Source organism: Salvelinus sp. IW2-2015, linkage group LG13, assembly GCF_002910315.2.
Source record: "Salvelinus sp. IW2-2015 linkage group LG13, ASM291031v2, whole genome shotgun sequence".
NCBI lineage: Eukaryota > Metazoa > Chordata > Actinopteri > Salmoniformes > Salmonidae > Salvelinus > Salvelinus sp. IW2-2015.
The window spans coordinates 11346060-11363184 of record NC_036853.1 but is presented as its reverse complement, the minus strand read 5'-3'; the positions used below and the strand labels follow the sequence as shown (position 1 = coordinate 11363184).

General features: G+C 44.7%; 1 protein-coding gene across 1 annotated transcript in view; it reads right to left on the bottom strand.

Moving 5' to 3' along the window:
- shc2 (SHC (Src homology 2 domain containing) transforming protein 2) overlaps positions 1-9020 on the bottom strand; it is a 34828-nt gene extending 25808 nt beyond the window's left edge. The window contains exon 1 of the mRNA XM_070446125.1: positions 8880-9020. The gene's annotated coding sequence lies outside the window, so the exon portion shown is untranslated. The remainder of the gene's footprint in view (positions 1-8879) is intronic.
- Positions 9021-17125: the final 8105 nt, after the last annotated feature.

The window sequence follows — 17125 nt, the reverse complement described above, 5'->3', positions numbered from 1 at the left end:
GATCGCTGCAGCTGTACATAGTCCATCTGTAAACTACCCACCCAATTTACCTACCTCACCCCCCATACTGCTTTTATTTATTTACTTTTCTGCTCTTTTGCACACCAATATCTCTTCTTGCACATGATCATCTGATGATTTATCACTCCAGTGTTAATCTGCTAAATTGTAATTATTCGATTTATTGCCTACCTCATGCCTTTTGCACACATTGTATATAGATTCTCTTTTTTTCTACCATGTTATTGACTTGTTTATTGTTTACTCCATGTGTAACTCTGTGTTGTCTGTTCACACTGCTATGCTTTATCTTGGCCAGGTCGCAGTTGCAAATGAGAACTTGTTCTCAACTAGCCTACCTGGTTAAATAAAGGTGAAATAAATAAAATAAAATAAATCAGTGGTTGTAAAGAAAAACGCCCACTATACCTAAAGTCTTATCTCAAATCAAAATGTAATTTTATTTGCCACATGCTTTGTGAACAACAAGTGTAGACTGCCAGTGAAATAGTTACTTGCAAATCCTTTTCCAAAAATCCAGAGTTAAAGACATTTAAAAAAAAAAATTAAACAGAAATAGTAACAGAGGGAATAAATACATAGTGAACAAATAAAAATCACAAGTAAAAATGACATGTCTATATAGAGGGAGTACCAATATCCAGTTGATGTGCAGGGGTACCAAAGTAATTGAGGTAGCTATGTGCATATAGGTAGGGGTAAAGTGACAAGGCAACAGGATAGATAAGACTGAGCTGTAGCAGCAGCGTATGTGGAGCAGTTGCAGCAGCGTATGTGGTGAGTGTGAAAGTGTGTGTGTGTGTGTGTGTGTGGTCAGTAAGCTTGTGTGCACATGTTATGTGTGTGTGGGCGTATGCAGTGTGTGTGTGTATCAGTATAAGTATATGTGAGTGTGTGGGTAGAGTCCAGTGTGCATAAAGAGTAAGTTATCTCTCTGCTCTCTACACTTCTGGTTCCATAGTGGGATGATGATGACTGAGAGCATCATAAACTCTTTGACAATCTTTTCTTGCCTTGAAACTGTCACAGTAAACAAATAACACGAAGTACTCTTTTCCATTGTGTGGTTGGTATATTTGGGGCGGCAGGTAGCCTAGTGGTTAGAGCGTTGGGCCAGTAACCGAAAGGTTGCAAGATCGAATCCCCGAGCTGACAAGGTAAAGATCTGTCCCTGAACAAGGCAGTTCCTAGGCTGTCATTGTAAATAAGGATTTGTTCTTAACTGACTTGCCTAGTTAAATAAAGGTATAAAAATATGTTCTGTGTGTAGGTGTTTACCCCCTTATGGTAAGGTTGTTCTATAACAACTAAAGGCTACAATAATTCAGCAAGTGGTTACTTAACTGCAACTAAAGGTCAACAATAGCTGAGAAGACGTGAAAACATCTGAGTAGAAATGAAGGTACAGAAATTCACTTCTTCTAACTAGCTAAAATTGTAAACAATTCATTCAGATTTATTATATGAGTGGTGATGGGGAAATTTTGCCACAGACTCATCCAAATGGTGAAGTACAACATCCAATTTGCAAATGCACACATATTGATTCCATGTCCTAAAAACAGGCTAAATCTAACAATGCTAGCATTGCAGCAATACTCAGAATTACTCCCAGCACATGTGACCTCTCTCTCCCCATGTCCCCCCCTTCCCCACCCCTCTCCCAAGAGCTATCCGCCATCTTCTAAAGGAGCCTGCAGGAGGAGACCAGACCTTTTAGCTCCCCACTCTAGTCCCCTCATATTCTCTCAATTTCAGGTTACCATGGGAGGGGGAGAGTCGTCTACAAAAACCCTGACAAAGTGGGTTAAGCCGGGATTTGTTCTGCTCATCTTTTTGGGAAAAATCTTTGGTCACAGCAGAAGAACATGTTTCGTCACACAGCAGATAATCAAACCCAATGTCATATTATCAGACACACAGGAAGTGGACTTAGGATATAATAATTTAAATCTGAAACCATTCTACTCTGGAACACACAGCACTACTCAGCTCTAAACTGTCCAAAATAATGGATGAGAGACACAAAGTATCAGGTATGAAGGTAAGACCCAGATGCAGACCACGTCAAATAAACAATAGTTTAATATCCCAAACAGGGGCAGGCAAAAGACATGACAAGCCAGGCAGGGGTCAGAAACCAGAGGTGGGGCAACAGTACTGTGTGGCAGGCAGGCTCAGAGTAAGGCAGAGGTCGGTAGTCCAGATGGTGGCAAAGGTACAGGTCGGCAGGCAGGCTCAGGGTCAGGCAGAGTGGTCAGGCATGCGGGCGGGCTTGGAGTTAGGACATGCAAGGGTCAAAACCAGGAGGGCAAGAAAAGAGAAACTGGAAAAAGCAGGAGCTGAGACACAAAACGCTGGTTGGCTTGAACAAACAAGATGAACTGGCAACAGACAAACAGAGAACACAGGTCTAAATACACAGGGGATAATGGGGAAGATGGGCGACACCTGGAGGGGGGTGGAGACAATCACAATCAAGACAGGTGACACAGATCAAGGTGTGACATAAAGAAGCAAATGATCTTGTTTAACTGATAAAGATAAGTACAAAGTTATTTCAATAATGAAGAATGCAAAAACTGAAGAATTAACCCATTAGAGTCTACTAAGCTGTGTGGAACATTTAAGGCACTAAACTGTCTCCATATATACTGTACTTCCCCCCCAAAAATTTAACTGGTACCGGGGACCTTCAGACAAGTCTGTGGGCATCCTAGAGCAAAACAACTGACATGTATGTGTTTGTGAGAGTCTCACCTTTCCACAGATGGGTAATATTAGTGTGTAGTCCAAACTTTTCGGACGCCTCAGACAGAAGTTGGCAGATCGGCTGTACCGATTTCAGAGTTCCAAGACGCTTGTGGGGGACATGGAGCAAAACAGAGAACACCATCGTGTTCTCTTTCAATAGAGGGGTCATAATAGTTGTGGGCCAAACTGTTCGAACGCTACAGACAATTCTGTGAGAAGACCAATTTTCAGGATGTCTCATGGTCTGACAAATATCGCTCTAGCTCTGACACCTTTCACCGCAGATGCGGAAGTGCGACATCGGCAGATGCTGTATATTGAGACACATCCAATAAATAACTCTAGCTTAAACAGACAGATTTTTATGGGGATTGTTTTATTATGTTAATTAATGTATATGGGTGCACGGACATCAACTGTAGGGGGTTTAGCAGGCTTTTTCAATTATAATTGTAATGGCCAACAGACTCACAACACACTGTGCACAGCCCTAGTGAGACCTAATGAATTCATACAGTTATTCCACAGTGACCATTATTCCACATTCTATAGCACATAAACAACAGCTAATGTTTAAAAAGAATTTAGAAAATTCACCTTTATTTAACCAGGTAGGTCAGTTGAGAACAAGTTCTCAATTACAACTGCGACCTGGCCAAGATAAAGCAAAGCAGTGCGACAAAAACAACAACACGGAGTTACACATAAACAAACGTACAGTCAATAACACAATAGAAAAAATATATGTACAGTGTGTGCAAATGTAGAAGAGTAGGGAGGTAAGAAAATAAATAGAGGCATAGAGGTGAAATAATTACAATTGAGCATTAACACTGGAGTGATAGATGTGCAGATGATGATGTGCAAGTAGAGATACTGGGGTGCAAAAGACCAAGAAGATAAATAACAATATGGGGATGAGGTAGTTGGGTGGGCTATTTACAGATTGGCTGTGTACAGGTACAGTGATCAGTAAGCTGCTCTGACAGCTGATGCTTAGAGAGGGAGATATCTCCAGCTTCAGTGATATTTGCAATTCGTTCCAGTCATTGGTAGCAGAGAACTGGAAGGAAAGGCGGCTGAAGTAAGTGTTGGCTTTGGGGATGACCAGTGAAATATACCTGCTGGAGCGCGTGCTACGGGTGGGTGTTGCTATGGTGACCAGTGAGCTGAGATAAGGCGGCGCTTTACCTAGCAAAGACTTATAGATGACCTGGAGCTAGTGGGTTTGGCGACGAATATGTAGCGAGGGCCAGCCAACGAGAGCATACAGGTCGCAGTGGTGGGTAGTATATGGGGCTTTGGTGACAAAATGGATGGCACTGTGATAGACTGCATCAGGTGCTGAGTAGAGTGGTTGGAGGCTATTTTGTAAATGACATCGCCGAAGTCAAGGATCGATAGGAGAGTCAGTTTTACGAGGGTATGTTTGGCAGCATGAGTGAAGGAGGCTTTTGGCGAAAGAGGAAGCCGATTATAGATTTAATTTTGGATTGGAGATGCTTAATGTGAGTCTGGAAGGAGAGTTTACAGTCTAACCAGACACCTAGGTATTTGTAGTTGTCCACATATTCTAAGTCAGAACCTTCCAGAGTAGTGATGCTAGTCGGGGCGGCGTGCGGGCAGAAATCGGTTGAAGAGCATGCATTTAGTTTTACTAGCATTTAAAAGCAGTTGGAGGCCACGGAAGGAGTGCTGTATGGCATTGAAGCTTGTTTTGGAGGTTTGTTAACACAGTGTCCCAAGAAGGGCCAGATGGTATACAGAATGGTGTTTTCTGCGTAGAGGTGGATCAGAGAATCACCCGCAGCAAGAGCAACATCATTGATATATACAGAGAAAAGAGCGGCCCAAGAATTGAACCCTGTGGCACTCCCATAGACACTTCCAGAGGTCCGGACAACAGGCCCTCCGATTTGACACACTGAACTCTATCTGAGAAGTAATGGTGAACGAGGCGAGGCAGTCATTTGAGAAACCAGAAATCGTTGAAGAGCATGCATTTAGTTTTACTAGCATTTAAAAGCAGTGGAGGCCACGGAAGGAGTGCTGTATGGCATTGAAGCTTGTTTGGAGGTTTGTTAACACAGTGTCCAAAGAAGGGCCAATGTATACAGAATGGTGTTGTCTGCGTAGAGGTGGATCAGAGAATCACCCGCAGCAAGAGCAACATCATTGATATATACAGAGAAAAAAGTCGGCCCGAGAATTGAACCCTGTGGCACTCCATAGAGACTTCCAGAGGTCCGGACAACAGGCCCTCCGATTTGACACACTGAACTCTATCTGAGAAGTAATTGGTGAACGAGGCGAGGCAGTCATTTGAGAAACCAAGGCTGTTGAGTCTGCCGATAAGAATGCGGTGATTGACAGAGTCGAAAGCCTTGGCCAGGTCGATGAAGACGCTGCACAGTACTGTTTTTATCAATGGTGGTTATGATATCGTTTAGGACCTTGAGCGTGGCTGAGGTGCATCCATGACCAGCTCGGAAACCATAGTGGAGAAGATACGGTGGGATTTGAAATGGTCGGTATTCTGTTTGTTAACTTTGAAGAGGGGGATGACCGTGGCAGCTTTCCAATCTTTGGGGATCTCAGACGATACGAAAGAGAGTTTGAACAGGCTAGTAATAGGTGTTGCAACAATTTCGGCGGATAATTTCAGAAAGAGAGGGTCCAGATTGTCTAGCCCAGCTGATTTGTAGGGCCAGATTTTGCAGCTCTTTCAGAACATCAGCTGTCTGGATATGGGTGAAGGAGAAGCAGGGGGGCTTGGGGAAGTTGCTGCAGGGGGTGCAGAGCTGTTGGCCGGGTAAGGGTAGCCAGGTGGAAAGCATGGCCAGCCGTAGAAAAATGCTTATTGAAATGATCGATTATAGTAGATTTGGTAGATTATAATAGATATTATAATAGATACCAAAACCTGCGGGCTCTCCTTCACTGCAGCCGAGGTGAGTAAAACATTTAAACGTGTTAACCCTCGCAAGGCTGCAGGCCCAGACGGCATTCCCAGCCGCGTCCTCAGAGCATGCGCAGACCAGCTGGCTGGTGTGTTTACGGACATTTTCAATCAATCCTTATCCCAGTCTGCTGTTCCCACATGCTTCAAGAGGCCACCATTGTTCCTGTTCCCAAGAAAGCTAAGGTAACTGAGCTAAACGACTATCGCCCGTAGCACTCACTTCCGTCATCATGAAGTGCTTTGAGAGACTAGTCAAGGACCATATCACCTCCACCCTACCGGACACCCTAGACCCACTCCAATTTGCTTACCGACCCAATAGGTCCACAGACGACGCAATCGCAACCACACTGCACACTGCCCTAACCCATCTGGACAAGAGGAATACCCATGTGAGAATGCTGTTCATCGATTACAGCTCAGCATTTAACACCATAGTACCCTCCCAACTCGTCATCAAGCTCGAGACCTGGTCTCGACCCCGCCCTGTGCAACTGGGTCCTGGACTTCCTGACGGGCCGCCCCCAGGTGGTGAGGGTAGGTAACAACATCTCCACCCGCTGATCCTCAACACTGGGGCCCCACAAGGGTGCGTTCTAGCCCTCTCCTGTACTCCCTGTTCACCCACGACTGCGTGGCCATGCACGCCTCCAACTCGATCATCAAGTTTGCGGATGACACTACAGTGGTAGGCTTGATCACCAACAACGACGAGACGGCCTACAGGGAGGAGGTGAGGGCCCTCGGAGTGTGGTGTCAGGAAAATAAACCTCATACTCAACGTCAACAAAACAAAGGAGATGATTGTGGACTTCAGGAAACAGCAGAGGGAGCACCCCCCTATCCACATCGACGGGTCAGTAGTGGAGAAGGTGGAAAATTTTAAGTTCCTCGTGTACACATCACGGACAAACTGAATTGGTCCACCCACACAGACAGCGTTGTGAAGAAGGCGCAGCAGCGCCTCTCAACCTCAGGAGGCTGAAGAAATTCGGCTTGTCACCAAAAGCACTCACAAACTTCTACAGATGCACAATCGAGAGCATCCTGTCGGGCTGTATCACCGCCTTGGTACGGCAACTGCTCCGCCCACAACCGTAAGGCTCTCCAGAGGGTAGTGAGGTCTGCAGAACGCATCACCAGGGCAAACTATACCTGCCCTCCAGGACACCTACACCACCCGATGTCACAGGAAGGCCATAAAGATCATCAAGGACAACAACCACCAAGCCACTGCCTGTTCACCCCGCTATCATCCAGAAGGCGAGGTCAGTACAGTGCATCAAAGCAGGGACCGAGAGACTGAAAAACAGCTTCTATCTCAAGCCATCAGACTGTTAAACAGCCACCACTAACATTTAGCGGCCGCTGCCAACATACTGACTCAACTCCAGCCACTTTAAAAATGGGAATTGATGGAAATTATGTAAAAATGTACCACTAGCCACTTTAAGCAATGCCACTTAATACAATGTTTACATACCCTACATTACCCATTCATATGTATATACTGTACTCTATATCATCTACTGCATCTTGCCATCTTTATGCAATACATGTACCACTAGCCACTTTAAACTATGCCACTTTATGTTTACATACCCTACAGTACTCATCTCATATGTATATACCGTACTCTATACCATCTACTGCATGCCATGCCGTTCTGTACCACCACTCATCCATATATCTTTATGTACATGATTCTTTATCCCTTCACACTTGTGTGTGTGTGTAAGGTAGTAGCGTGGAATGTTAGGTTAGATTACTGTTGGTTATTACTGCATTGTCGGAACTAGAAGCACAAGCATTTCGCTACACTCGCATTAACATCTGCTAACCATGTGTATGTGACTAATAAAATTTGATTTGATTTGATTTGATATAGGAGATTCGGTGGTGACAGTGTAATCACTGTCAATAGTCTCAGTGCAGTGGGCAGCTGGGAGGAGGTGCTCTTATTCTCCATGGATTTTACAGTGTCCCAAAACTTTTGGGAATTAGTGCTAGAGGATGCAAAATTCTGTTTGAAAAAGCTAGCCTTAGCTTTCCTAACTGACTGTGTATATTGGTTCCTGACTTCCCTGAAAAGTTGCATATCGCGGGGGCTATTCGATGCTAATGCAGAACGCCACAGGATGTTTTTGTGCTGGTCAAGGGCAGTCAAGTCTGGGGTGAACCAAGGGCTATATCTGTTCTTTGTTCTACATTTTCTGAATGGGGCATGCTTATTTAAGATGGTGAGCGACAGCTAACGGTTTAAGGTTAGGCTTTGTATCCAACCGTGATAGGAGAGCATGCCCTTACGAAGAAAACTCATGAATTTTACATGTGATCACGTGAAGTGCTCCAAAAACACGTTTTCATATGATTACATGTGATCTTATGTGAAGTTAATGTGGTAACGTGATAACCTTAAACTACACATGTGAAAATGGGGTCACGTGAAGTGTTACAAAAACACTTGTTTTCGCATGTGAATTTTTACATGAACTCATTTCCACATGTTTTTTCTGTAAGGGTGTTAACATGAATGACCAAATAATTAACTGAATCACCCATTATCTAAGTAGAGGGCAATCAACCAACTAAAGCATGCCACCCACTCATTAAGGCAGAGCATAACTCCATGGCTAGCTCCTCATACTGTAATACACTAAGGTCATTTGAGCTCAAATTTAATAAAGACACGAAATTAACCTGGCGACTTCCTCCAACAACCCAGACTTTGAAATGAATCACACAAATGTTGTTTTTCCCCACACTATATTACCTCAGTCAGCAGTAGTTCATCAGAGGACATTGTTTTGTTACTGCTGATGACATGGATGCATAGTTCAAAATAGTTCAAATCTGACACTAATTGAAAAGGCAACACAGGGAACATTTGATTACAACGCAAAAGGTCACATACAAATGTCAAGAAATAGCTTAGTTCATTTGCAAGCAGGACTAAGTCAACTTTTTGCAGCAGTGGAAGTTGAAAAGTTTCAGTGCATCATAAAATTGCTTGTGGTGACAAAAATTACAAATGCATGAGATTTGAAGTGTGCGTGCGCTGAGATTTTTAAAAGAGCAAACAAATACAATACACTGTACATGCTGTAAACATAAGTCCTTCTGAGGGAAACAATAGACTCACCTATATCACAGACACTTGGAGAGCGGAGTGAAGGTGCCCTGACTTGAAACAGTAACCCAGCAAACTAAAACAATAAGGAAGTTCAGAGTACGCGAGAGAGCGTACCAGCATTGTGAGAATAAGACCCTTCTGCTCCAGAAATGGCAACAAGCTACAGTTACCACACGTCTTATACACACACACCACCTCCTAAACAACCAATCACATCACTTGCTTGTTTGTGGCATAGGAGAATTGAGAAGTTACTGATAAACCAGATGTCAACAATATGTAGGATGTGACTGATATAGAGAGAGTAGCCTCAGACCATGTTGTACAGTATCAGAGGTAATGCATACTATCTAGGTCTGCTGCGACTTTGAGTTGGAGGAGAGTGAAAACAGGTGCCACAATATATAGCCAGAATAATTTAAATCTATCAAAAAAGTTAGCAACATTTCAGACCATACAGGCTTATTTATAGAAATGTAGGCTATTGCATATTGACCAGAAACCAGTCTTCTGTGAGAATACAAAAAGTGTGTGTAGACTTTTTAATACACACCAGACACAGTGAAAAACCTTTTCTGATCAAATTGAATACATCTGTATCTGTAATACTTAGTGTGTTTGGCAATGCAACTAATTTGTTTGCACTACAATACAAGGAGCTAATGTTCTCCTGGTTTTCAGTGTGCTGTGCCACTGCAATCAGCAGGAGAATAAGTCAAGCTGTGCATGCACTACATCTCATTAGCAACCATTACAGAGCCCAGAGATGTGATTACAACTAGCAAAAACACACTCTCTGGGAATGCTGTTTCCATGTAACTAATTTCACAAGGAAAACTATCACACATGGGGCCCGTGGGAACAACTGGAAGTCAGAAAATCAATAGATGTAAACAATTTAGAGAGGTTTAAAACAGTTGTTACATTACAGTTCTAAATAAGACAATGTGCATGTATACTGTCTAAAGTACATTTTATTGCATAAGTGATGGAGTGCAGAAGTAAGATTACAGTAGAATATGTGTTTATCAGGTCTCTCTCTCTAACTCTCAAATGTCACAGGAACAATGTGGTAGACCAAAAACCATTGACATTTAACAGTGTTATTTAGCAACTCAAAACAAACACACTGTTGACTGTATTGAAGAGTGTGATTGGTGATATCAGTGGAAAAACTAGGATTCCTTACATAGTCAATGTGGAAAACCCTTACAGTGCTCCTGGACATTTTCTCTCAGCCTGGTCTAACCCACAAACTCTGGGACACCTTTTCACTCTGCAGAGAGGAGAGGTGCTGGGGGATGGGCTTTCCATTGTTTACAGACACCCAACTTTCACACATCTGCTTCTGGCAAACTTTGTTGCTTGAGGGAACTCTCTCCTGACCTGTGTCTTGTGACCTTGTCAGCCAATCTGTGGCCTAGACAGCGGCAGGCAAACCCCAGCACAATCTCTGAACTCTTCAATTGCATTTTGGAGCCCAGGTTGAGCACTAGCTGTGTAAATCCCTGGCTCCATATGACGGCTGGGCGATATATTGAACTAATTCAATTAATTAATCGCTATTTGCATTTTAGGTTTGGTCCAACAGAATTGGTCATGTGGACACCGAAACACACTAAACACAACATTTTACTGTAATAGAGGAGAAGTTAACCTTTCGACCCATACCCTGTTTATGATACCCTCTCTGCCTCCTTCTTTCCACTCCTCTCCTCTTTTGACCTCACCCTCTCACCTTCCCCCCCTACTCACAAGGCAGGCAATACGCTTGACCTCATCTTTACTAGATGCTGTTCTTCCACTAATCTCATTGCAACTCCCCTCCAAGTCTCCGACCACTACCTTGTATCCTTCTCCCTCTCGCTCTCATCCAACACTTCCCACACGTTGCCCCCACTCGGATGGTATCGCGCCGTCCCAACCTTCGCTCTCTCTCCCCGCTACTCTCTCCTCTTCCATCCTATCATCTCTTCCCTCTGCTCAAACTTCTCCAACCTATCTCCTGATTCTGCCTCCTCAACTCCTCTCCCTCCCTCTCTGCATCCTTTGACTCTCTATGTCCCCTATCCTCCAGGCCGGTCAGTCCTCCCCTCCTGCTCCGTGGCTCGACGACTCATTGCGAGCTCACAGAACCGGGCTCCGGGCAGCCGCGGAAATGGAGGAAAACTCGCCTCCCTGCGGACCTGGCATCCTTTCACTCCCTCCTCTCTACATTCTCCTCTCTGTCTCTGCTGCTAAAGCCACTTTCTACCACTCTAAATTCCAAGCATAAGCCTCTAACCCTAGGAAGCTCTTTGCCACCTTCTCCTCCTCCTGAATCCTCCCCCCCCCCCCCCCCCCCCCCCCCTCCTCCTCTCTCTGCGGATGACTTCGTCAACCATTTTTGAAAAAAAAAAAGGTAGACGACATCCGATCCTCGTTTGCTAAGTCAAACGACACCGCTGGTTCTGCTCACACTGCCCTACCCTGTGCTTTGACCTCTTTCTCCCCTCTCTCTCCAGATGAAATCTCGCGTCTTGTGGCGCCGGCCGCCCAACAACCTGCCCGCTTGACCCTATCCCCTCCTCTCTTCTCCAGACCATTTCCGGAGACCTTCTCCCTTACCTCACCTCGCTCATCAACTCATCCTTGACCGCTGGCTACGTCCCTTCCGTCTTCAAGAGAGCGAGAGTTGCACCCCTTCTGAAAAACCTACACTCGATCCCTCCGATGTCAACACCTACAGACCAGTATCCCTTCTTTCTTTTCTCTCCAAAACTCTTGAACGTGCCGTCCTTGGCCAGCTCTCCTGCTATCTCCTCAGAATGACCTTCTTGATCCAAATCAGTCAGGTTTCAAGACTAGTCATTCAACTGAGACGACTCTTTCTCTGTGTCACGGAGGCGCTCCGCACTGCTAAAGCTAACTCTCTCTCCTCTGCTCTCATCCTTCTAGACCTATCGGCTGCCTTTGATACTTGTGAACCATCAGATCCTCCTCTCCACCCTCTCCGAGCTGGGCATCTCCGGCGCGGCCTCACGCTTGGATTGCCCTAACCTGGACACTGTCGCTCCTACCAGGTGGCGTGGAGAATCTGTCTCCGCACCATGTGCTCTCACCACTGTGTCCCCCAGTGCTCTGTTCTAGGCCCTCTCTATTCTCGCTATACCACCAAGTCACTTGGCTCTGTAATATCCTAGAATGGTCTCTCTATCATGCTATGCAGACGACACCACAATTAATCTTCTCCTTCATCCTTCTGATAACCAGGTGGCAATCGCATCTCTGCGATGTCTGGCAGACATATCAGTGTGGATGACGGATCACCACTCAAGCTGAACCTCGGCAAGACAGAGCTGCTCTTCCTCCCGGGGAGGACTGCCCGTTCCATGATCTCGCCATCACAGTTGACAACTCCATTGTGTCCCCTCCCAGAGTGCTAAGAACCTTGGCTGATCCTGGACAACACACGTTCGTTCTCAAACTAATCAAGGCGGTGACCCGTTCCTGTAGGTTCATGCTCTACAACATTCGCAAAGTACGGCCCTGCCTCACACAGGAAGCGGCGCAGGTCCTAATCCAGGCACTTGTCATCTCCCGTCTGGATTACTACAACTCGCTGTTGGCTGGGCTCCCTGCCTGTGCCATTAAACCCTACAACTCATCCAGAGCCGCAGCCCGTCTGGTGTTACACTTCCCAAGTTCTCTCACGTCACCCCGCTCCTCCGCTCTCTCACTGGCTTCCAGTTGAAGCTCGCATCCGCTACAAGACCATGTGCTTGCCTACGGAGCTGTGAGGGGAACGGCACCTCCGTACCTTCAGGCTCTGATCAGGCCCTACACCAACAAAGGGCATGCGTTCATCCACCTCTGGCCTGCTCGCCTCCCCTACCTCTGGAGGAAGTACAGTTTCCGCTCAACCCAGTCAAAACTGTTCGCTGCTCTGGCACCCCAATGGTGGAACAAACTCCCTCACGACGCCAGGTCAGCGGAGTCAATCACACCTTCCGGAGACACCTGAAACCCCACCTCTTTAAGGAATACCTAGGATAGGATAAAGTAATCCCTCTAACCCCCCCCCCCTTAAAAGAGTTAGATGCACATTTGTAAAGGTGGTTGTTCCACTGGATATCATAAGGTGAATGCACCAATTTGTAAGTCGCTCTGGATAAGAGCGTCTGCTAAATGACTTAAATGTAAATGTTAAATGTAAATGATCCAACTTCTCAAATTTTGAGCAGAGTAGACACTACTAAAACAGATGTACCAATGAACATTGATTCTGGAAAATTAATGCTCAGTTTGTTGAGCGCGCATTACGGTACCATGTATCGCTAGCAGTATTTTTGTCCCAAAAATATTGTTATACTAGCTATTTAGTCTGTGTTTTATAAATGTGCAATAAGCATAAAACCGTTATATAAGGAATTGGCAACTCGTTCTCATTCTGGTAGGCCACTTGATTTCAACATGTGAACAAAGTGGACAGGCTAACATGCTGTTCAAACAGTTGGAGACCGACAGAAGGTTGTGTTCATAACAATTCAACTGTTTTGCCTTGTTAGCTGAATTCAGAGCATGTGATTATACCTAAATCTAAGTTGGCTAAATTTTGAAATATATATATTAGCTGGCTACTCACTAGCACATGGGCTTGTGCTTGAGAGATTGTTTATGAGACCTGTGTTGATTTTCTATAATGCCTGCTACAGTATTAGTGAATGTGCATTATGCATGGTTCTGGTTAAATTTGTAACAAAAAGGGATTTTTTTTTAGACTGACCTGAAAGCCAGATCAGTGATTATTGCAACAACAAAAAAGTAGGTACAACTATTTTGATAAAATAATTAAATTATTAGTGGGTCTTATGGTTGTGGAAGGCTTATATTCAGCCTAGGTATAATTTACCAAGCTCTGAATTCATTAGATTATTGCTGACTGTTTTAAATGCAATGTATTTGACCTTTAATTGTACAACAAAGCTTATTGAGATTTTTTTATTTTAAATGTAGATATACAGTGCATTCGGAAAGTATTCAGACCCTTTGACTTTTTCCACATTTTGTTACGGTACAGCCTTATTTTATTCTTCAATCTACACACAATACACCATAATGACAATGCGAAAACAGGTTTTTAGAAGTTTTAGCAAATTTATTACAAATGAAAAACAAATACCTTATTTACATAAGTATTCAGACCAGTGGCGGTCGGTGCTGTTTACTATTAGAAGGACGTTTTTTTATGAGCATGGCCTTATTTCAATTAAAGCACATTGGATGACTGTCGTTCATATTCCATTCACCCAGCTCAATGTAACATCGATAGGTTTAGGCTACTACATGATACTTGAATTTGCCCAGGTCGAAAGGTAAATTGGAGTAATCAACGTGACAGACAGTGACACATTCAATACTGCCTTGCACACTCTTGCCTGCATCTAGCTGATCTGGGGTGTAATCATTAGTCCAAAGAGCTGCAAGACTGAACGTTTCTATTGTACTAAACAGGGTAGGTCCATCCCCGTTTCATTTTGTTATATTTCAGTCTTCTGTGATGTATATAAAGTGTAATATTGGGAGGAAACTTAAAATGCATGCACCCCTGTGTTGAGGATCAACGTGGCAGATGTGTTGTTACCTACCCTTACCACCTGGGGGTGGCCCGTCAGGAAGTCCAGGACTTTAAAGTACTACTAAAGTAGTTCTTGGGGGTATCTGTACTTTACTTTACTATTTAGATTTTTGACAACTTTTACTTCACTACAGTTCAAAACAGTTATTTTTACTCCCATACATTTTCCCTGACACCCAAAAGTACTCGTTACATTTTGAATGCTCAGGCAGGACAGAAATATGGCCCAATTCATGCACATATCAATATAATGTGTTGTCATCCCTACTGCCTCTGATCTGGTGGACTCAGTAAACACAAATACTGCATTTGTAAATTATGTCTGAGTGTTGGAGCGTGCCTGTCTGTTTTTAAATAAAATAAAAACAAGAAAATTGTGCCGTCAGATTTGATAAATATAAGGAATTTGATTTATATACTTGTTACTTTGACTCAAGTATGACAATTGAGTACTTTTTCCACCACTGTACATAAGTACATTTTAAAGTAGATACTTTTACTCAAATAATATTTTACTGGGAGACTTACATTTTTACTTGAGCCATTTGTAAAAACGCTGAAGATGCCCTCAACCACTAGTGACTTAAGCTGACTCTACCTTGTTCTGACCCACTACAAGCGGTCCGGCAGGAACAGATGTGTCCATATCCAGGGTTTTATTCTCTAGTTCACCACCAGACATTAGCACACACACACACACACACACACACACACACACACACACACACACACACACACACACACACACCACACACACACCACCACAACACACACACACACACACACACACACACACACACACACGTGTAGAAGTGATCTTTATGGTTATTGCAGATGCACGCACAAACACTTCTAGAAAAAACACTGAAAAGTAGTTCTCTAGCCAAACTTTGCGTCTTCATCGGCTAAAGACGATAACAACTCTGAGCTAGAGTGGGAGGAGCCAGAGTCCAAAAGTCCATTCGGGCACACAGATTGGCTGAAACCAGGAGGCTGTGATAGACAACTAAGAAGGGGAGAAAGAAATCACCCAAACGGGACTTTGGGGAAAGTCACGTGCATAGACATGGCCTTTTTTTGCAGCCATCCCTGGATTTCTTATAGAAACCTACACATCGGAAAAGGCCTGAATGGGTGACTTTGTCCTTAAGCACTTAGTCCTATCTAGCAGGACAGGCAGGGTAGAGGGGCAGATGGAACACCTACTGCAGAGGAATATGGCACGATGGCCACAACTGTCTTTGGCAGCTCATTGGCCGCTGCGGAGGTTGGTGACTCTTTCACCACTGCTGAAAGCAGTGGCTCCCATGGTGGAGCAGGTGGGGACCCCCGGGTGAGGCTCGTCAGGGATCTGGAGGCAGGGCCCGGCTGGGCCCCAGAGACGAGGTCAGGTGGTTCCCCAGGTGCGAGGACCAGAGGGTCTAACATTGCAGGCGGCGGGCGGCCCTCCATAACTGGAGACAGCAGGCACCCCGGGTCAGAAAACGGAGAGTCCCCCAGGTCAGGAGGCTGAGGGTCTAGTAGGGCAGGAAACTTAGGGCCTGACTGGGCAGGGGTCTTTGAACTTATTCACTGGACTAGTTATCAAGGCACAAGGCGAGACCCAGATGCAGACACAGGAGGCAGATGGTTGGAGTCTTACAATGTTAAATAATCCAAAGGGGTAGGCAAGAGAATGGTCGTGGACAGGCAAAATGTCAAACCAGATCAGAGTCCAGGAGGTACAGAGTGGCAGACAGGCTCGTGGTCAAGGCAGGCAGAATGGTCAGGCAGGCGGGTAAAGACTCCAGAAACAGGCAAGGGTCAAAACCGTGAGGAATAGAAAAAGGAGAAAAGCAAAAGGAGTACGGGAAAAACATGCTGGTTGACTTGACTAAACATACAAGACGAATTGGCACAGAGAGACAGGAAACACAGGGATAAATACACTGGGGAAAATAAGCAACACTTGGAGGGGGTGGAGACAATCACAGGAACAGGTGAAACAGATCAGGGCGTGACACTAGTATTACTGGAGAAAGTTGATTGTGAATCTAGAATCCAAGATGGCGTAGCAGTCAGACGTCTTTGTCCCGTGCCCCGTGTATATATCCTTTATATCTTTTTTCTTTGCATATCTTTTAAATATTTTTCCTAAACCTCAACTTCAATATACTCTCCTGCAACCCGCCGCACCCAATGTGGTATGGATCTGCTATTTTCTAAAGTATTTTTCTTTACTTTCAAAGCGGTATCCCCAACAGAAGCTAGCCAGCTAACTAGCAACTAGCTAATAGTCAGCTAACCACTGTTAGAGGTCATCAGCTAACCTCTCGTCCAGTTTGCACAACGCGATTCAAACCAGAGCATACCGGACTTATTTTCTCTCCATATCCCTGGATTCCTACCGCAAGCTCTGAACCTTTTCACCTGGATCATCACAGCTAGCTAGCTGCAATCCGAGTTGCTACTCCTGGCTAACGTCTCTGTCCCGAAGCAAGCACCAATTAGCCTGGAGCTAGCCCATGCTAGGCCCATCTCCCGGCTAGCTGAAGAGGTCCATCAGCCACTACTTGGGCTACAATACCTATTTTGCCAATTGGCCTAGACCCCTTTCACTACACGAAGCCCTGCTAATCCATCACGACTGGACTACAAA